This window comes from Triticum urartu, chromosome 5 (genome assembly GCF_003073215.2).
Source record: "Triticum urartu cultivar G1812 chromosome 5, Tu2.1, whole genome shotgun sequence".
Lineage (NCBI taxonomy): Eukaryota > Viridiplantae > Streptophyta > Magnoliopsida > Poales > Poaceae > Triticum > Triticum urartu.
The window spans coordinates 133,991,349-134,014,791 of record NC_053026.1 but is presented as its reverse complement, the minus strand read 5'-3'; positions in this window follow the sequence as shown (position 1 = coordinate 134,014,791).

Genomic DNA, 23,443 nt, shown 5'->3' with positions numbered 1-23,443 from the left:
AGGAATTTCATGTTGCATGGGGCTCCAATATTTGATATGAATCCCTTGGCCAGCTTGACGAATCTGACTTTGGCTCCCAGCCAATCAGCATAGTATCGGTCAAATTCATTACTTAGACCCTTGATCTCTATTTACAAAGATACAAGTTCATCAGGTGATAGTGTCAGAACATTGTTCTTCAGAAAGCGCTCTTTCTTGTACTGAGCTTTCTTCACTCTCCTCCCCTGTTCAAATTTCCATTTTTCCTCATCAATGAAGGCCGTCAACACATGAATTTGGCCAGGAGTGAGGTTCAGCTCAGGCAAAGGAGTATTGGGGTCCTTGTGCCATAGGTCGATGAAGTCGAGGATCAACTTTGGATCCAGCATAAGTGGCACATTACTGTCTTTGGCTCTAGCGGCCCTATGCTGTCTGTCTCTGATGATTTATGCTAATTCATCATCATCAGCTTCGTCTTCACTCGATGGCACTTGGAAGGCACCCCGCTTCTTGTGAGGACTTGGCCTTGTGCCTCACCCAGCAGTGGCCTTTTTCTTCAGCAGAGTTGGGCCTCTTGAGGACTGAGGAGGAGCTGAAGAACTTGCAGATGCTCCTGAAGCAATAGAGATACTAGTTGTCCTTTGGCAAGAGGCGAGATGTGCAGGTGTCGAGGACTTTGCAGCAGCATTTGAAGGTTTTGCAACAGTGGGAACTAGAGCTTCTTGAGGAATATGCCATGAGGGCTTTGATGAGCTTGGCCGTGAGGGCATTGTAGAGGAACTCAGCTTGTGTGCAGGCTTCTTGGGCATAGCCTTCTTGGGCTTGCTAGCAGAGGCCTTAGCAGCGGAGTCTTCATTGAATTTCCTCACTGCTTCTTTGGCCATTTTGGCCAACTTGGCTTGCCGCTTGTCCCATTCATCTGGAAAATCCTCACCACGCTTGAGGCTAGTGGGATGAGCAACTTGACCAGGTGCCAATGGAGGTCTTGGGCAAGGAGGGTGTAAAGCGAATTTCTTCATGTATTTTGGAGTTACATATCTGTACTCCCTCCATTCCCGTCCCCATCTCTTCTCTATCCTTTGTATGCACACCTTGCGCTGATTCTTGTTCTCCTTGCCATGTTTGGCTTCATTAGGAGTGCAATAGTCCTCATAGATGTCATCAGGGATCTCGAAAGCAGTATTCACTTATGGTCTCTTGCCATCAGCCATTTTCTTCAGCCGAGGATTTTGAACAATAGAATTCTCTGACGAGGTATGCAATTTATCTTTGAGGAACGTTACAAATGAGTTAAGTTGGTGAGAACCTAGTGATTCAGTAGCGGACATGTGTACCTATGAACAGAGTATAGGTGCGAAGAATTTGGAGACGTCACATGCATTCTTAGAATATTTTCAAAAGAATCAAGTTTGAGGAATTTTACCGGGAGTGTCTTGAGGAATTTTAGTAAGTGGTCTTTGACTTAGGTTCCAGAGTTGTATAGATTGAAAATCCACACAATTGAGGAATCTTGAGGAAAAAACGTTGCTTAGAGAAATAGATCAAGAACAGATGCATGTGAGGTGTTTTAAGAGTGTGGAAGATGAAGAATAAACACCTTTTGAAGATTTTGTGGAAATCATCAGAATCAACAAGGGCAGTAAAAATAGATTTTATTTACCCTTGACGAAGAACACGACGAACTGGGAGAAGTTCGTCCGTTCAGATCTTCCACGCTCTAACTTGGCGGCGGAGTGAAGATTTCCATGGCTGGCGTGAGTACGACGACGACGAGGTCGAGCCAGTAAAGCTCTTCCTCACCAGCAATGATGGAGAGTAGCGGCAGCGCTAGGTCAGAGAACTCAAGAGTGGGAAGTGAGGTCGAGCAGGGTAAATGAGGTCTGAGGAGGGTGAGAAGTATTTATAGCCAAGGTGAAAACCCGCTCGTCCGAGGAAAATGGACGAACGTGCCCCTGACCCTTCTCATCCTAGCGACATGTGTCACCCACGTACTATGAAGTGTAGATTGTGGGTGAATATAATAATCTCATCATGGGATGCGAAACGGTTTGAGCGGCAAACGCCAAAAATTCAGATAAGACTATTTTAAAGTGTCGTTCACAAATTCTTCAGCTGATAAGAACATAGTGAAGATTTGGAACGAGTTTCAAATAGAACGCACATGAAGAATTTGTGAACAGACTGGGTTGAGTTTAGCATAGAGGGGGACGGGTCCGATCACATTCACTTAGCAGAAAAGTCAACTTGAAGAATTAGCAATAAGTGAATGCTATAGAGGACAAAAAACTCAAATATATATATATATATATATATATTTATATACACACATCTAGGCTATTCTATTTCGCGTAACAGAATATTATTCTATTACCCTAATTGAACTGATGTAGTTTGCAAGTTGGACTGACGTGGTTTTCTACTTGAACTGATCTTCCTGCGTGTACGACGGGCGGAAACAGGGGATGCAACGTGGAGCTTCTGGGCGTTCTCCGGCATGGTGCCACGGGCCATTCGTTGCTAGAGGAGACATGTAAGGGGTTCCGCACGTGTGCGCGCTCACCTGGTCGTGTTTTGCGATCTGGAGTCACCGGAGGTGACGGCGTGGGCATTTGGCAACGAATGTGTTATGGGTATTGGTGTTTATCATGGTGTTCGTAGGCCTCATTTTACGTCCGGTTTGTTGTTTTGGATGTGAGAATTATCGGTATGTTAGAGTTTTTGGAGATTAATTTCATCTGTAATTTCTGATTACAAGTTTTGGTATTCTTGGTCGTTTTCCACGCCCGCCATGCAAATGTGTTCTTCTTTTTCTGTTGTTTTACTTTCGAATTAGCGTTGCAGGGAGAGATATGAGGATTGTATGAAAAGATTTGCATTTTCAATTTTTGCTTCTTTGAGTTGTTTCTACCCCGGATTCCCATGTTATTTTGTCGTTGGCGGAGGTGGTGTATGGCGGCTGACTGTAGCCTGTGATTTCTTGTAATCTAGTCAAACTGTGTAATTAAGTTGCGTGTTTTTCAGCGTTGTTTGAATTGCTACCATGTCAAAGTTGTCTTACTGTGCATTGACATCGGAGCAAGTATTTTCTACTGGTTGCCTACCGATACCTCTGCACTTTGAGTATAAAGGCCGAGCCCTCTGTCATTTCGTTCTACCAGCTGCAACCAAAGAAAAGCAAGATGGATCCTAAGTTGGGAGAGTTCACAAAGGAGGAGGGGGAAGCCGTCGATGTGAGGGCTGCAGCAGTGGAGCAGAGGAGGAGGCGCAGGCGCAGGCAGATGGCACGACGTGCTATCGAGGAGGAAGTGGAGGCAGAGTTCAACAGACGCCTTGCGCGCGAGGTGATGGATACTTGCAACTCCAATGAACTGGAGCTTCTTTTCCCAAATGGCAGTGGAAGGAACCATGTTCAGATCATCAGTTGGGCTAGGGCGAGAGCAGCCACGGCTCCACATCCATCCACCAGGGCTAAATAGCTTCGTTTCTTTGATCGTTATGACTGAAGTAGTGAATATTATGTTTTTAATATTTGTGTTGTGAGGGAGCAGATGTTTGAATGAATAAATGAATTCAACTGTCTACCTCTGAATGTGTTGTTTTATCTGCATATGTTTGTCATGTGCAGTTTTTGAACTGCTGGTTTATCTGAAGTTGAACTGATTTGCGGTCAAATGTTGCATGGCTTGTATAATAATTATTTTCTACCAGCTGGCTGCCCACCTGCCTATTATTATTTTTATAATCTGCAAGTCTCCCTGGCTATAAATTTTATCCATCTATGGGTGGTGTGTGGCTCAGTCTCCCCACCCTTTTTATTCCTTCTTCCAGAATCAGATCTAGGTTCCTCCCTCTTCTCTCTGTTGTTTTCTTTCCTATTCCTATGTTTTCCATGGAGGATTGTTCATGCGGATGCCTGGCAAAGATGGCGCGCATAGCTGAAGGCTGTGTGTACGAATCTGGTTTGGAGCTCACATACCCATGACTCAGCGCCGTGGCCAACTTTCTTGTCTGATGTACAACAACCATGGTTTTCGTGCAGCCTATGTTTGTCGCCTGACGAACCGGGGACTTGAAGGAATCATGGGTATGTGTTTCTATTCGTTTTGTTTTCTACTTTTTTGTAGGTCTCTTTTTGAATCCCATGGACTGAATCTGTAGTTTAGTTTTATCAATAGTTTGTCTATAATTTTTATTTGGTTTTGCCAAAATTTAACAGTAGGGATTTCTGTGTGTATTTGTTCATTACTTAATAGTATTTTATCCATTTTTGTATAATCCTTGATCTGTTTTTTGTCAGATGTTTTTACTATAGGTGTACTGATATGTATATTTCTTCAGTTTAGTCAGTTCATATGACTAGTTAGTTTTGGTGTTATTGTTTTGGCTCAGATTTTTTCTTTTCAGTTTGGTATGCAACCATCCCTAGATTTGTGTAAAAATTCAGTTATGTCATGTGTTCACTTTGTTTTCTACTCCCATGCCCATTTGCAGAAAATGTCACCCAGGATCAGGACTGTTGCTCCTAGTTCCGGGATACTGACGATGGAGACTTCAGACAAAAACGGGTATGAGTTGATGGAAGTTGCCTACCACATCGACTTTGATGGTTGAATCAACCTAACTATTGGGTGGAAGGAGTTTGTGGCAGAGTCTGGATTTGAGGATGGTGATGTGGTTATGGTTATGTTCTGCAGGGAAGATGACTCTCTGACGTTCAGAACTTATGTGATGTAGGTTTAAATGTGGCAAATGACGCCGGTTGTGAGATTTGTGTGTCTGATTATGTTGCGGTATTTTTTCTTTAAAACATTTGCATGTGAGATGGTTGAATTCTATGGTATTATCAGATGGTTTGGAACAATTTATGTAATGCTTTCCTTTTGTTCTGCTCAAGTATAACTGTTTTTTATATATTCTTTATATTTGAACTGGAACAATTTATAGTTGAACTGATGGGTGTCCTTTGTTTTGACTGGGATATTTTCATGTACATAGCTCGCAGACAGAAGAATACGCTGATGACGTTTGTAGGACCCCTTTTGGGTTGTTTGCTGAACTTACATGTTGTTAATGATAGTACTGAACTATTTAGTTTGTCAATTACCAATTAAATTTGTTTGTTGTATAGCATTTTTTCTTACTTTTTACATGATTTTTTGGAGCATAATTTTTTCTTTTTACAGATGAATAATGATAGTTCTAGTATTTTAAAAAATTAAAAGAATTTAATCTTTGCTGCACAGTACTTTTTTTACTTGAACCTTATGAATTGTAGTAGTTGAACTTTTTATAAATTTGTTTCTAAATTTTTCATTACAATCTTCTATGTTTAATTTTCCATATATATATATATATTAGTTCTTACAATTGACATGTGTTTGAACTTTTTACATTATTTGTTTTTGCACTGATTTCTTGTGAGGTTTTTTTTAAATTATCTGCATTTATTTTTTTATTTTTGTTGTGTGTGATCAGCTAGAATTTTGTAATGGGGCGAACTACTGTGTTGGGCCATCCGCCTGAGTCGTTGTTTTGGCCCAGATAGCTGGTCCGCGTGGCTGTGCAGCGCAGCGTGCGCATGCGCTCTGGGTTTAGTCCCACCTCACTAGTCGAGGGGGCTCTAGACCTGTTTATAAGCGCAACCGAGGCTCACCGGTCGAACTCCTCTGAATACTTACCTGAGCCTTATACACGCGGCTCTCTCTCTCTCTCTCATGACCTGTGGGCCCTCGACGGCAGGCCCTGCGTTGTGCGGATTACTAGGGATTCGCCCACGGGCTCTAGTTCAAGTATCTAGCATCGTCAGGGCCTACGCCGGTCCTTGGGCGGTCAATTTTTTGTTTGTTTGAATCTAGTACTTGACTCCACCAGTAACTTGGACTGATTTCTTTTTGTTTCTAGTTCTTGTGAGTTTTGTTCTAGGAACTTGAACTGATTTCTTTTTGTTCTAGTTCTTGTGAATTTTGTTCTAGGAACGAGCCGTAGCAGGCGACGACGCGGCATGCCGCGGCGTCACATGCGGAGGCGAGTCCGTAACATGACTTGCCCCCGCACCGCACTAAGGGGCATAGTTGTACTGACACATCTTCCTTGTATGGACTTGCCCCCCATTATCTAATCTTTAGGGGTGTGTGAGTGCGTGTGGGGGGAAACAGAATAACCGTACTACGTCTGTCAAACGAGCGCACTGCCGCGTTAGTGCGAGGCCGAGCCGGGGGGGAGGGGGGCCCCCTCCCCCATCCCGGCGAGGCCAAGCCATGAACGAGCCGTAGCAGGCGACGACGCGGCGTGCTACGACGTCGCATGCGGAGGCAAGTGTGTAACATGACCTGCCTCCGCACCGCACCGAGGGGCATAGTTGTTCTGACACATCTTCCTTGTATGGACTTGCCCCCATTATCTAATCTTTAGGGGTGTGTGGGTGCGTGTGGGGGGGGGAACAGAATAACTGCACTGCGCCTGTCAAACAAGCGCACTGACGTGTTAGCGCGAGGCCGAGCAGGGGGGAGGGGGGGTCGGGACCCCCCTCCCCCATCCCGGTGAGGCCAAGCCAGGAACGAGCCGTAGCAGGCGACGATGCAGTGTGTCGTGGCGTTGCATGCGGAGGCGAGTCCGTAACATGACTTGCCTCCGCACCGCACCGCACCGAGGGGCATAGTTGTACTGACACATCTTCCTTGTATGGACTTGTCCCCATTATCTATCTTTAGGGGTGTGTGGGTGCGTGTGGGGGGAAACAGAATAACCGCACTGCGCCTGTCAAACGAGCGCACTACCGTGTTAGCGCGAGGTCGAGTCGGGGGGGAGGGGGGTCTGGACCCCCCTTCCCCCATCCCGGCGAAGCCGAGCCAGGAACAAGCCGTAGCAGGCGATGATGCGGCATGCCGCGGTGTTGCATGCTTAGGCGAGTCCATAACATGACTTGCCCCCGCACCACACCGCGCCGAGGGGCATAGTTGTACTGACACATCTTCCATGTATGGACTTGCCCGCATTATCTAATCTTTAGGGGTGTGCGGGTGCGTGTGGGGGGAAACAGAATAACCGCATTACGCTTGTCAAACGAGCGCACTGCCGCGTTAGCGCGAGGCCTCGCCGGGAGGGAGGGGGTGGGACCCTCTCCCCCATCCCGGCGAGGCCAAGTCAGGAACCAGCCGTAGCAGACGACAACGTAGCGTGCCATGACGTCACATGCGGAGGCGATTCCGTAACATGACTTGCCTCCACACCGCACCGCACCGCACCGAGGGGCATAGTTGTACTGACACATCTTCCTTGTATGGACTTGCCCCCATTATCTATCTTTAGGGGGTGTGTGGGTGCATGTGGGGGGAAATAGAATAACCACACTGCGCCTGTCAAACGAGTGCACTCCCGCATTAGCACGAGGCCGAGTCTGGGGGGGAGGGACCCCCCTCCCCCATCCCGGTGAGGCCGAGCCAGGAATGTGCCGTAGCAGGCGATGACGCAGCGTGCCGCGGCTTCGCATGCCGAGGCGAGTCCGTAACATGACTTGCCCCCGTTATCTTATCTTTATTTCTTAGGGGGGAAACAGGCACCGTTATGAATTATTATTTCATTTGTAGTTTTTTGATAATTTTTATTGTACTGTTGTGAGTTATTATTTGTACTTTAGCCATTTGTTTTCTCCCTCTATATTATTTTTTTATTTGTATTTAATTTTTTATTGTATTTAATTTTGCTATTATCTTTGGTAACTGCCCAGAGATAGTGGGCTTCGCCACGGTTGTGGGCTTTGGCCATCGTTTTTCTCCCACTGACCTTTTAACCTCCTCTCTCCCCCGTTCTGCTCCACTCCCCTCCCCAAATCGGTTCCTTCTTCCTTCCCCTCTTCTTCTCTTCTCGCAGAGAAGTTGCTTCTCCTGTTTCGCCGTGGGAGTGTCAGCCGGCGGGTTGAACCCCAGGGGTGGAGATCTGGGTGCTCTGTTTGCTCCTTTTGCTCTGCCATCGACTTCCCTTGCATCCTCTTATGTACATATTTTCCCTCTATTTCTAAGCTATTGCTCTCTTGCTGTCTCACGCTGGATTCACTAGGGTTCTTTTGCTCTTGAACGAGCGGTTGGCGATAGTGGTACTGGATTCCGTGGGGGATTTTGTGTTTTGCTAGTAAGAGTTTTTCTTTGTATGGCGTGCTTCGTTTCTAAAATAGGTCAGAGCCCTAATTTTTGTTCATGTGTCTTGCAGATTTGGTTTGACAGATTTTAGGTCTGCAGATCTCAATGGGTACATCATCCAGTCCGGACAAGTTGAATGCAGGTGATTTTCCCTATAATTTGGATGATGCTTTAACAAATCTGGTTTTTAGGTTGTATAGGTGTTGTCGTATCGACTTTATAAGTTGTGTGTATTTTAGTAGCTGTTAATTTTGCTCTGGAATGTGTGGTGTGTATAGTTTTGGTGGTTGATGTGACCTGCAGACAGGTTGTAGTACTAATCACCATGTGTAGTTTGAACTGTTGTCCTGGCATTTGAATAGGTTGTAGTAGTCAGTGAAGAACTATTATGATGTTGAAAGAGTTGTCATTCTGAAGTTTGTTGTGCCAGTGGTGGGTTGATATTGTTTTATTGGGTGCACTTGTGTGTTCATATAGTTGAACTTATTGCTTGATCATGTACTTTTTTGCTAATTATGATGTTGTTGCAGATGTTGGTGTGCCGGTGCCTCCTGATTCTGACAAATTAGAACGTTTTCAAGATCTTGTGAATGTTATTTTGAGACACCAAATCCTCTAGAAGAACTTGCAAATATTGCTGGTGTTTCCCTTATATTTGCTCTATTTTTATCAGCCTTGAATACATAAACATGCTTAGCTACATCAGTTGTTCCTTTTCTTTTTGTCTGATTCTATGCGCTTTATTTATCTTGTCTCTGCAATGTTAATTCTATTTTAATTTTATATGTGCATGCTTATGTTATTTGTTTATGCAGTTAATGACAGTCATCGTGCTCCTGAGGACATTGCTGATTTTGTCAAAGATATTAATGATGGAATCTATTCTCTTAACGTTGATGATGGTGATGTCAGCTTGCACTTGTCTGTTACTCAGTCACAGAGTGTTGATGGCACTGAGCCTGTTACCCAGGCTGAGGATGTTCCTATGCAGTTGCAGCTCGAGGATGAAAGGATAAGAAAGAAGAAGTTTGATTTCCAGGGGAGAAAGGATTTGGAACGGCGTCAAAAGGCTTCTTGTGTGCAAGGAAGTGACGGGGATGTTGCTCAAGCTCCTAAAGGTGTAGGTTATGAAGGTGGTGACGCGGCTTTTTCAACTGTTGATGCTGGATCTCATGGAAGTGATATGCCTGTGAAGACAAACCTGATGCAAACTCGTTTGTCGCAAGTGTTTACTCATGATGCAGTTAAGGAGAAGAAAGTTGTTTTGAAGAGGAAGTTGTCAGATGGAAATCCTGATGGCACATAGAGGCGTAGCCCACGTGTGAAAGTTGGTTCCCGACCTGGTAATAGCAAAAGCTGCTGGGGATAGTGTTGCTGTGAAGATTGGTCCAAGCACACTTGGTGGCTCCCCTGTTCATCGGAGTCCACGAGTTTTGACAAATAAGAAGCCTTCTTCGTCTCCTCTTCCAGAGCGCTCTTTGTTGAAAGAAAATAAGAAGCGTAAAGTTGCTCCTGCGAAGGTGAAAAAAGGTGTGAAGAAGTGTGCTCGCGTCGAAGCTGAAGATGCTATATCTGAAGAAGATGATATCAAAGTTGATTCTAAAGATGAATTTGCAGTGGTACGTGTTTGTACTGTATGTGACTTACTAGTTGTACTTGCAATGATTTAATTGTGTCTGGGCTGGTTGCTGGCCAGGTGAGGCTAGTCATTGTTCATCAATTGAGGGTGGTACTGATGTTGTTTTAAGAGTTGAACTTGTGCAATCTTTTTATTTTTTCTACTTGCCTTCATATGCTTGTTTTGTTTTCTATATTCAAAGCAACTTATTTAAGCTGTGGTTTCTTTATTTTCATTTACAGCTTGTCAGCGTTATGAGTCCGGTCAAGCCGATGGGAGGCAATGCCGGAAAAGTTTCTTTGGATGAAGGTGACCAACGGCGATTGAACTTAACCGTGCGATGTTCGTTGGGAGAGGTTGAAGCTTGTGCTAAATTGCTTGAGAGTCGCCATGTGGCTAGGGTTCATGCAACTGGTTTTGGTTCTATCTTCAGGTGGAAGGTGAAGTCTAACATTTCCTGCCCTCTGATGGGAGCTTTGTACCTGAGGATAGATCCTGATATGATGACTCTTGACATGGGTGAGGCTAATAAGAAGCTTCGCATCACTAGCGATGGTATACATCAATTATTTGGGTTCCCTTGTGGTAGTCGTTCTGCACCAAGGCCGTCAGAGGACAGATATGACGATGCTCTGATGAAGTTAAGATTGGAGTTGTACATTAGTAGGAACAAAGATATCAAGACAAAGGATTTCAGGGATAGGCTCAAGGTGCTTGTCAAGGATCCTAGCAAAGATGACCTTGCTCTGAAAGTGTTCTTCCTTATTGTGTTTATGAAGGTTGTGTTGCCTGGTGCTGCCCCGCGTGTTTCCAGAGAGGCAGCAATGTTTGAGGGTCTCGTCATTGAGGACATGGCTAATATGGATTATTGCCAGCTGATGGTTGATGAGCTTAGAAGGGCTGTTGTCAGGTACCAAGATGGTGTTACCCTTGGGAAGGCAATCACAGGCTGTGCTATAGGGCCTGCACTAATGCACCTTGACTGCCTTATCCGTGGCAAGACTGCGGAGCCTGACATGCGAGTCCCCCACATATGTTTCATGGATCCTGTGAAGCTTTCTGATCTGGTTGATGCGGATTTGATAAAAAAGGCAACATAGATCCAAAGACTTGGGTGTTTGGGAAGCTTCCGGTGAGTTTTTATTTCTTTCGTGTCTTGCAGACCTTTTTTTATTTAGGTATAGCTATTTTTGCTGGAGTCAACATGTGTCCCGCAGAGTTACTTGTTTAGATTTTTGTCATTTCTTAAGCTTTGTGAGGTTTAGGTACGATTTTTAGTACTGTTGTTTCATGTGTGGTTGAACTGAATATCTTTGTTCAACTGGCCTGTTGGTAAATACTAACAAACTGGCACTGACAGTTAAAGATTGATAGTGTTGTTGATTTAAATCTGTTAATATCATGTTTTATTTTTCCCTGTGTGTTGCATTGATTAATTAACTCTTTTCCCCCTTGTTTGTAGTGGAAAACTCAAGAGGAGGTTGTTTTTTTTCGAGTGTATAAACTGTTGGGGAACGTAGTAATTTCAAAAATTTCCTACGCACAAATAGGATCATGGTGATGCATAGCAACGAGAGGGGAGAGTATGTCTACGTACCCTTGTAGACCGAATGCGGAAGCGTTAGCACAACGCGGTTGATGAAGTCGTACGTCTTCACGATCCGACTGATCCAAGTACCGAACGCATGGCACCTCCGAGTTCTGCACATGTTCAGCCTGATGACGTCCTCACTTTCTTGATCCAGCAAGAGGGGCGAAGTAGTAGAGGAGTTCCGGCAACACGACGGCGTGGTGACGGTGTTGGTGGAGAACAATCTTCGCAGGGCTTCGCCTAAGCACTACGAAAACTATGACGGAGGAGAAAATAGGGGGGACAGGGTTGCCAGCACACGGCTTGGTGTTTCTTGATGTGTCTTGGGTGCTAGCCCTACCCCTCTATTTATATGTTGAGCCTTGGGGTCGAAACTTGGAGTAAAAGCCTCCACAAAGTCGGTTTCACCCGAAAGGCAAGAGTCCTTCTCGGACTACAGGGCTAGACGCCAGGGTTCCCGGTGTCTGGACCCAGACGCCAAGGACCCTGGCGTCTCGCCCCTGGACTCCGCAAAACTTCCTTTTGCGCTTTCCAAAAACCTTGTGAGCTTTCCCCTTTGTCCCAAATAAAGTGTTCTTGTACCCAAACATATTGGGAAACATCCGGAACCCCTTCCGGAGACCAAACACTATTATCCCATATATCAAACTTTATCTCCGGACCATTCCAGAGTTCCTCGTCATGTCCGTGATCTTATCCGGAACTCCGAACAACATTCAGTTACCAACATACATAACTCATAAATACTATATCGTCAATGAACATTAAACCCTACGGGTTCAAGAACTATGTAGACATGACCGAGACACTTCTCTAGTCAATAACCAATAACGGAACCTGGATGCCCATATTGGCTCCTACATATTCTACGAAGATATTTATCGGTCGAACCGCATAACAACATACATTGTTCCCTTTGTCATTGGTATGTTACTTGCCCGAGATTCGATCGTCGGTATCTCAATACCTAGTTCAATCTCATTACCGGCAAGTCTCTTTACTCGTTCCGTAATACATCATACCACAACTAACTCATTAGTTATAATGCTTGCAAGGCTTATAGTGATGTGCATTACCGAGTGGGCCCAGAGATACCTCTCCGACAATCAGAGTGACAAATCCTAATCTTGAAATACGCCAACTCAACAAGTACCTTCGGAGACACCTGTAGAGCACCTTTATAATCACCCAGTTACGTTGTGACATTTGGTAGCACACAAAGTGTTCCTCCGATAAACAGGAGTTGCATAATCTCATACTCATAGGAACATGTATATGTCATGAAGAAAGCAATAGCAACATACTAAACGATCAAGTGCTAAGCTAACAGAATGGGTCAAGTAAATCACATCATTCTCTAATGTTGTGATCCCGTTAATCAAATGACAACTCATGTCTATGGCTAGGAAACTTAACCATCTTTGATTCAACGAGCTAGTCAAGTGGAGGCATACTAGTGACACTCTGTTTGTCTATGTATTATGAAATAAGGAAATAAGGAAATAATCTAGATCACATCACCATGTTTCCGATTAATACAATTCTAGCATGAATAATAAACATTTATCATGAAATAAGGAAATAAGTAATAACTTTATTATTTCCTCTAGGGCATATTTCCTTCAGTCTCCCACTTGCACTAGAGTCAATAATCTAGATCACATCACCATGTGATTTAACATCAATAGTTCACACCACCATGTGATTAACACCCATAGTTCACATCGTCATGTGATCAACACCCAAAGGGTTTACTAGAGTCAATAATATAGTTCACATCGCTATGTGATTAACACCCAAAGCGTACTAAGGTGTGATCATGTTTTGCTTGTGAGATAATTTTAGTCAATGGGTCTGCCACATTCAGATCCGTATGTATTATGAAAATTTCTATGTCAACAATGCTCTGCATGGAGCTACTCTAGCTAATTTCTCCCACTTTCAATATGTATCCAGATTGAGACTTAGAGTCATCTGGATCAATGTCAAAACTTGCATTGACGTAACCCTTTATGATGAACCTTTTGTCACCTCCATAATCGAGAAACATATCCTTATTCCACTAAGGATAATTTTGACCGCTGTCCAGTGATCTACTCCTAGATCACTATTGTACTCCCTCGCTAAACTCAGTGTAGGGTATACAATAGATCTGGTACACAGCATGCATACTTTATAGAACCTATGGCTGAGGCATAGGGAATGATTTTCATTCTATTTCTATCTTCTGCTGTGGTCGGGCTTTGAGTCTTACCTAATTTCACACCTTGTAACATAAGCAAGAACTCTTTCTTTGACTGTTCCATTTTGAACTACTTCAATATCTTGTCAAGGTATGTACTCATTGAAAAAACTTATCAAGCGTCTTGACCTATCTCTATAGATCCTGATGCTAAATATGTAAGCAGCTTTGCCGAGGTCTTTTTTTGAAAAACTCCTTTCAAATACTCCTTTATGCTTTCCAGAAAAATTCTACATTATTTCTGATCAACAATATGTCATTCACATATATTTATCAAAAATGTTGTAGTGCTCCCACTCACTTTCTTGTAAATACAAGCTTCACCGCAAGTCTGTATAAAACTATATGCTTTGATCAACTCATCAAAGCGTATATTCCAACTCCGAGATGCTTGCACCAGTCCATAGATGGATCACTGGAGCTTGTATATTTTGTTAGCACCTTTAGGATCGACAAAACCTTCTGGTTGCATCATATACAACTCTTCTTTAAGAAATCCATTAAGGAATGTAGTTTTGACATCCATTTGCCAGATTTCATAAAATGTGGCAATTTGCTAACATGATTCGGACAGACTTAAGCATCGCTACGAGTGAGAAAATCTCATCATAGTCAACACCTTGAACTTGTCGAAAACCTTTTGCGACAATTCGATCTTTGAAGATAGTAACACTACTATCAGCGTCCGTCTTCCTCTTGAAGATCCATTTATTTTCTATGGCTTGCCGATCATTGGGCAAGTCGACCAAAGTCCATACTTTGTTCTCATACATGGATCCTATCTTAGATTTCATGGCCTCAAGCCATTTCGTGGAATATGGGCTCATCATCGCTTCCTCATAGTTCGTAGGTTCGCCATGGTCAATTAACATGACCTCGAGAACAGGATTACCGTACCACTCTGGTGAGGATCTCACTCTGGTTGACCTACGAGGTTCGGTAGTAACTTGATTTAAAGTTACATGATCATCATCATTAGCTTCCTCACTAATTGGTGTAGGAGTCACAGAAACAGATTTTTGTGATGAACTACTTTCCAATAAGGGAGCAGGTACAGTTACCTCATCAAGTTCTACTTTCCTCCCACTCACTTATTTCGAGAGAAACTCCTTCTCTAGAAGTGATCTATTCTCAGCAACAAATATCTTACCTTTGGATATGTGATAGAAGGTGTACCCAACAGTTACTTTTGGGTATCCTATGAAGATGCACTTCTCCGACTTGGGTTTGAGCTTATCAAGATGAAACTTTTTCACATAAGCATCGCAACCCCAAACTTTAAGAAACGACAGCTTAGGTTTCTTTCTAAACCAAAGTTCATACAGTGTCGTCTCAACGGATTTAGATGGTGCCCTATTTAACGTGAATGCAGTTGTCTTCTAATGCATAACCCCAAAACGATAGTGGTAAATCGGTAAGAGACATCATAGATTGTACCATATCTAATAAAGTATGGTTATGATGTTCAGACACACCATTACGCTGTGGTGTTCCATGTGGCGTGAGTTGCGAAACTATTTCGCATTGTTTCAAATGAAGACCAAACTCGTAACTCAAATATTCTCCTCCACGATCAGATCGTAGAAACTTTATTTTCTTGTTACGATGATTTTCTACTTCACTCTGAAATTATATGAACTTTTCAAATGTTTCATCAAGTAGATATACACATATCTGCTCAAATCATCTGTGAAGGTCAAAAACAATGATACCCGCCGTGAGTCTCAACACTCATTGGACCGCATACATCGGTATGTATTATTTCCAATAAGTCAGTGGCGCGTTCCATTGTTCCGGAGAACGGAGTCTTAGTCATCTTTCCCATGAGGCATGGTTCGCAAGCATCGAAATGATTCATAATCAAGTGATTCCAAAAGCTCATCAGCTTGGAGTTTCTTCATGCGCTTTACACCAATATGACCTAAACGACAGTGCGACAAATAAGTTGCACTATCATTATTAACTTTGCATCTTTTGGCTTCAATATTATGAATATGTGTATCACTACGATCGAGATCCAACGAACCATTTTCATTGGGTTTATGACCATAGAAGGTTTTATTCATGTAAACAGAACAACAATTATTCTCTAACTTAAATGAATAATCATATTGCAATAAACATGATCAAATGATATTCATGCTCAACGCAAACACCAAATAACATTTATTTAGGTTTAACACTAATCCCGAAAGTATAGGGAGTGTGTGATGATGATCATATCAATCTTGGAACCACTTCCAACACACATCGTCCCTTCACCCTTAACTAGTCTCTGTTCATTCTGCAACTCCCGTTTTGAGTTACTACTCTTAGAAACTGAACCAATATCAAATATCGAGGGGTTGCTATAAACACTAGTAAAGTACACATCAATAACATGTATATCAAATATAGCATTGCTCACTTTGCCATCCTTCTTATCCGCCAAATACTTGGGGCAGTTCCGCTTCCAGTGACCAGTCCCTTTGCAGTAGAAGCACTTAGTCTCATGCTTAGGTCCAGACTTGGGCTTCTTCACTTGAGCAGCAACTTGCTTGCCGTTCTTCTTGAAGTTCCCTTTCTTTCCCTTTGCCCTTTTCTTGAAACTAGTGGTCTTGTTAATCATCAACACTTGATGCTCTTTCTTGATTTCTACCTTCATCGATTTCATCATCATGAAAAGCTCGGGAATCATTTTCGTCATCCCTTGCATACTATAGTTCATCACGAAGTTCTACTAACTTGATGATGGTGACTAGAGAATTATGTCAATCACTATTTTATCTGGAATATTAACTCCCACTTGATAAAAGCAATTGTAGTACCCAGACAATCTGAGCACATGCTCACTGCTTGAGCTATTCTCCTCCATCTTTTAGCTATAGAACTTGTTGGAGACTTCATATCTCTCAACTCGGGTATTTGATTGAAATATTAACTTCAACTCCTGGAGCATCTCATATGATCCATGACGTTCAAAACGTCTTTGAAGTCCCAATTCTAAGCTGTTAAGCATGGTGCACTAAACTATCAAGTAGTCATCATATTGAGCTAGAGAAACGTTCATAACGTCTGCGTCTGCTCCTGCAATAGGTCTGTCACCTAGCGGTGCATCAAGTACATAATTCTTCTGTACAGCAATGAGGATCATCCTCAGATCACGAATCCAATCCGCATCATTGCTACTAACATCTTTCAACTTAGTTTTTCTCTAGGAACATATCAAAAATAAAATAGAGGAGCTAAAAGCGAGCTATTGATCTACAACATAGATATGCTAATACTACCAGGACTAAGTTCATGATAAATTAAAGTCAATTAATCGTATTACTTAAGAACTTCCACTTAGATAGACATCCCTCTAATCATCTAACTGATCACGTGATCCATATCAACTAAACCATGTCCGATCATCACGTGAGATGGAGCAGTTTTCAATGGTGAACATCACTATGTTGATCATATCTACTATATGATTCACGCTCGACCTTTCGGTCTCCAGTGTTCCAAGGCCATATCCGCATATCCTAGGCTCGTCAAGTTTAACCCGAGTATTCTGCGTGTGCAAAACTGGCTTGCACCCATTATAGATGAACGTAGAGCTTATCACACCCGATCAACATGTGGTGTCTCGGCACGACGAACTTTGGCAATGGTGCATACTCAGGGAGAACACTTTTATCTTGAAATTTAGTGAGAGATCATCTTATAATGCTACCGCTGATCTAAGCAAAATAAGATGCATAAAGGATAAACATCACATGCAATCAATATAAGTGATATGATATGGCCATCATCATCTTGTGCTTGTGATCTCCATCTCCGAAGCACCATCATGATCACCATCATCACCGGCGCGACACCTTGATCTCCATCGTAGCATCGTTGTCGTCTCGCCAACTTTTGCTTCTACGACTATCGCTACCGCTTAGTGATAAAGTAAAGCATTACAGGGCAATTGCATTGCATACAATAAAGAGACAACCATATGGCTCCTCCCAGTTGCCGATAACTCAGTTACAAAACATGCTGATCTCATACAATAAAATATAGCATCATGTCTTGACCATATCACATCACAACATGCCCTGCAAAAACAAGTTAGACATCCTCTACTTTGTTGTTGCAAGTTTTACGTGGCTGCTACGGGCTGAGCAAGGACCGTTCTTACCTACGCATCAAAACCACAACGATAGTTCATCAAGTTAGTGTTGTTTTAACTTTCTCAAGGACCGGGCGTAGCCACACTCGGTTCAACTAAAGTTGGAGAAACTGACACCCGCCAGCCACCTATGTGCAAAGCACGTCGGTAGAACCAGTCTCGCATAAGCGTACGCGTAATGTCGGTCCGGGCCGCTTCATCCAACAATACCGCCAAACCAAAGTATGACATGCTGGTAAGTAGTATGACTTATATCACCCACAACTCACTTGTGTTCTACTCGTGCATATAACATCTACGCATAAACCTGGCTCGGATGCCACTGTTGGGGAACGTAGTAATTTCAAAAATTTCCCATGCACACACAGGATCATGGTGATGCATAGCAACGAGAGGGGAGAGTATGTCTACGTACCCTTGTAGACTGAATGCGGAAGCGTTATAACAACGCGGTTGATGTAGTCGTACGTCTTCACGATCCGACCGATCCAAGTACCGAATGCATGGCTCCTCCGAGTTTTGCACACGTTCAGCTCGATGGCGTCCTCGCCTTCTTGATCCAGCAAGAGGGGCGAAGTAGTAGATGAGTTCCGGTAGCACGACGACGTGGTGACGGTGTTGGTGAAGAACAATCTTCGCAGGGCTTCGCCTAAGCACTATGAAAACTATGACAGAGGATAAACTAGAGGGGACGGGGTTGCCGGCACATGGCTTGGTGTTTCTTGATGTGTCTTGGATGCTAGCCCTACCCCTCTTTTTATATGTTGAGCCTTGGGGCCGAAACTTGGAGTAAAAGCCTCCACAAAGTCGGTTTCACCCAAAAGGCAAGAGTCCTTCTCGGACTCCAGGGCCAGACGCCAGGGACCCTGGCGTCTCGCCCCTGGACTCCGCAAAACTTCCTTTTGCGCTTTCCAAAAACCTTGTGGGCTTTCCCCTTTGGCCCAAATAAAGTGTTCTCATACCCAAACATTTTGGGAAACATCCGGAACCCCTTCCGGTGAATTCCGGTACCCTTCCGTAGACCAAACACTATTATCCCATATATCAAACTTTATCTCCGGACCATTCCGGAGTGCTCGTCATGTCCGTGATCTTATGCAGAAGTCGGAACAACATTCGGTTACCAACATACATAACTCATAAATACTATATCGTCAACGAACATTAAGCGGGCGGACCCTACGGGTTCGAGAACTATGTAGACATGACCGAGACACTTCTCTGGTCAATAACCAATAGCGGAACCTGGATGCCCATATTGGCTCCTACATATTCTACGAAGATCTTTATCGGTTGAACCGCATAAAAACATACGTTGTTCCCTTTGTCATCGGTATGTTACTTGCCCGAGATTCAATCGTCGGTATCTCAATACCTAGTTCAATCTCGTTACCGGCAAGTCTCTTTACTCGTTCCATAATACATCATCCCGCAACTAACTCATTAGTTACAATGCTTGCAAGGCTTATAGTGATGTGCATTACCGAGTGGGCCTAGAGATACCTCTCCGACAATCGGAGTGAAAAATCCTAATCTCAAAATACGCCAACTCAACAAGTACCTTCGGAGACACCTGTAGAGTACCTTTATAATCACCCAGTTACGTTGTGACGTTTGGTAGCACACAAAGTGTTCCTCCGGTAAACGGGAGTTGCATAATCTCATAGTCATAGGAACATGTATAAGTCATGAAGAAAGCAATAGCAACATACTAAACGATCAAGTGCTAAGCTAACAGAATGGGTAAAGCAATCACATCATTCTCTAATGATGTGATCCTGTTAATCAAATGACAACTCATGTCTATGGCTAGGAAACTTAACCATCTTTGATTCAACGAGCTAGTCAAGTAGAGGCATACTAGTGACACTCTGTTTGTCTATATATTCACACATGTATTATGTTTCCGGTTAATACAATTCTAGCATGAATAATAAGCATTTATCATGAAATAAGGAAATAAATAATAACTTTATTATTGCCTCTAGGGCATATTTCCTTCATAAACGGCCAGTCCTGGAGATGTCGTCGTCTCAGGTTCCCAAGTTTTCATCTCTGCACGATGAGTTGAGAGATGGCTCTGGTGTTGAGGGTGCTGGTTATGTTACCCCTGGCCCTAGTAATGCTAGTACTTCACAGAGGCAGGGTTTTGGTATTGATGTTTCTGTTTATGCATTGGAGCATGCTGAGCATATTTTTAGAAATGTGTGTTCTGAGCTGCAAAAGGTTCCAACGATAGTTGAGCGTCTGAGCTGTATTAATGGTATCCTTCCTAAAGGTCACCAATTTAACGCTGAGGAAGCAACAGACTATATTGAGATGGAGAGAATTTTAATTGGTGATATGCGTGACAGTGCTGCTGATCTAGTTCAAAGCTCGATTCGTCTGTTGAACAACATGAAGCGTTTCAAAACTATGCAAGACTCTAGCTGCAAGCCATATGAAGAAAGTGCAAATGTTGTTATTAGGCAGAATTAGCAGGATGAGGCTGCTACCACTGACAGCAGGGCTGGTGATGGTACTGAGGCTAATGTTTTTGATCATGATACGAATGATGTTGGCTTGGAGCGCCCTATTATTGATGTGAGTCAGTCCTCGGTGTTTGCAATTTTTACTATGTTGTTCTGCTGTCAGTATTGTAGTTGAACTTCCTCATCTTCATCTGTTTATTAATTTTTCTTTCATGCAGATTGAGCAGGATGAGGCAGCTGCCACCGACAGCAGGGCTGATGATGGTACTGAGGCTAATGTTTCTGATCACCATATGAACGACGTTGGCTTGGAGCGCCCTGTTGTTGATGTGAGTCAGTCCTTTGTGTTTGCAATTTTTACCATGTTGTTCTGCTGTCAGTATTGTAGTTGAACTTCCTCATCTTTATCTTTTTATTATTTTTTATTCATGCAGGAGACCAGTCATAATATTGAGGCTGCTGTTGACCGTGTAGTTAATGATTTATCTACTGATAAGTGCAAGGTTATTTTTATTTTTATTGTGTTTATACATATTTCTTGAATTTTCATGCGAACCACTGTGCCTTGCTTGTTCATTTTTCTATCCCACACCGTTAAGAGTTTGCAGGTGATACCTACCTTTTTGTTACTGTGGTTTAATTCCTTGTGTTTATTGTTGCTAATAATATCATTTGTTTTTTTTTGCTTCATTACATATGAATCAGGGTCCTATTGTTGGCTACGAGCCTTGTTCGACCATTAGTGATGTTCCTTTGAATGTTAGCAGCAGCAAGATCGATGATGTTGATGTGAATGCTGCTAAGGTTTGTTTTTCTGTGAACCTCTAGCTAACTTATTTTTGATTGTTAGTTTTGCTCATATTATTCACTTTTTCTGAATTTTTATTTCTTCAGATGACTGATGTTGAGCGTGAGGCTGTCGTTAGTGGTGGATATGATGCTCGTGGTGTTCCATTGAGTAGTGGGCGCGATGTTGGTACCAAAGTTGCTGACAAGGATGTTGGTGCTACGAGCATAATTGATGCCAAATCGTCTGGTGTTGGTATTGCTGGGAATGAAAATGTTTCTGATTGTGAAGATTTGCCGCTGGAGAATTTCCCGCCCAGAGGTCTTGATTACGATGATGCATTGGAATATGCCACTAGCATGGAGGAGGTGCCATCCGAGGATGATGATTTACTTCTGTCGATTTCTTCTGGCCCCTTGATGCAGGAGGCGCTCGTGTCGTCTCAGGATTTTCTTTCTTCAAACCCTGTGTCGGTGTCAAAACCGGCGGATCTTGGGTAGGGGGTCCCGAATTGTGTGTCTAGGCTGGATGGTAACAGGAGGCAAGGGACACGATGTTTTACCCAGGTTTGAGCCCTCTTGATGGAGGTAAAACCCTATGTCCTGCTTGATTAATATTGATGATATAGGTAGTACAAGAGTAGATCTACCACGAGATCAGAGAGGCTAAACCCTAGAAGCTAGCCTATGGTATGATTGTATGTTGTGATTGTTGTCCTACGGACTAAAACCCTTCAGTTTATATAGACACCGGAGAGGGTTAGGGTTACACAAGGTCGGTTACAAAGGAGGAAATATCCATATACGTATTTCCTAGCTTGCCTTCCACGCCAAGTAGAGTCCCATCCGGACACGAGACGAAGTCTTCAATCTTGTATCTTCATAGTCTAATAGTCCGGCCAATGGAGATAGTCCGGCTGTCCGGCGACCCCCTAATCTAGGACTCCCTCAGTAGCCCCTGAACCAGGCTTCAATGACGATGAGTCCAGCGTGCAGTATTGTCTTCAGCATTGCAAGGCAGGTTCCTCTCCAAATTCTATGGACCTGTCGAAATAATGTCCGGTTTCTTGTGAATGTTTGTACTCCTCGGCTTCCACGCCCAATAATGGCCACTTTGCACGTGTCGAGCGAATGTGAAGAGCCAGGGTGTTTTCACATTTACCCCCCTAGCTGTGTGAATGAGCCGCCTATTTAAAAAGACGAGGATTCAAATCCAAATCACACCATCCCCCCTTGGCGAGCCTTCATTGGAGCGCACCCGACAGAGATCCATTCCATCATGGCCGGTCGATGCAGCTCCTCGTCTCGCACCCCTAGCTCCAAGCCTGGAGATTAGGAGAGATGTTCCATCCCACACAGCAAATTGGTGATGCTTCAGTCCAAGGGATTTCGTCCCCAGCATACCTGGTCCCGGTTTGAGCCGGGCTTGCCACCTACAATGGCGGAGAGCAAGCGGTGAGCCGTCCCAATCCCTCCAAGGGAGAGCGGGTATGCCGTGTCCCTTATTTGGTAAGAGGGCTCGAATTCCCAATTCATCCATTTCTCCGGGGGCTTCTGGAGTTCTACGGCCTCCAGTTGCACAACCTTACGCCTGCCTCCCTGCTGCATATCGCGGGATTCGTAGCACTTTGCGAGTTGTTTTTGGGATGTGAGGCTCATTTCGCTCTGTGGAAGAAGCTGTTCTACCTTGTGCCCCGTTCTCAGAAGGGGTCAATATATCAAGTGGGCGGAGCCAAAGTGTGGCGTATTGCCGGGACCGGATACCTGTCCGGGACCCCAAAGAAGACGTCTGAAGACTGGCCTTCAGAATGGTTTTATATAGAAGATGTCCCCCTCCCGGATCCTATTCGGATCGGCCTTCCTGAGTTCGACAACGCCCCTTTGAAGAAGCGCCGGAGCTGGCATCCACGGAGCCCCCTGGAGGAAGATGACAGGGACATTCTTTACCTGATGAGCCGGATAAGTTTTTTAGCTCGATCCGGATTGACCATGATCGTCAAACCCTGGAACTGGAGGCATATTGGTGTCATCAAAGGAACTCCCATCGTCAAACGCTGATAGTGCAGGTCAGGACTTGTAAATGAGGCGTACTTCTCATTTATGGCATTTTGGACATGTTCACTTGTAGTGCTTGAACTTATTATTGTTCTTCTTTTTCTGCAAGCAGAAGGTGCTAATGTTGTTAAGGTTGATTTGTTTTATTTTGCTATTACGAGGTTGTGCACGCCGTCCAAAATGGTTAGTTTGTGATTTTGCCCGTATCATTTTCATCTCTTTTTCTTTCTCTCATATGATTATTGTTGTTATTGAAGTAGTTTTAATTCATGTAGTCTTTTGTGTTTTCTTAGTGACAAGACGATGTTTCAAAATAAAGAATGTGATGCCGACTGGCATGCTCAACTCAGACACTGCTGACGTTGTTTTATATTCTCTACGTCAGAAGTACCGAGACACTGACAAGTTGATAGTTCCCAGAT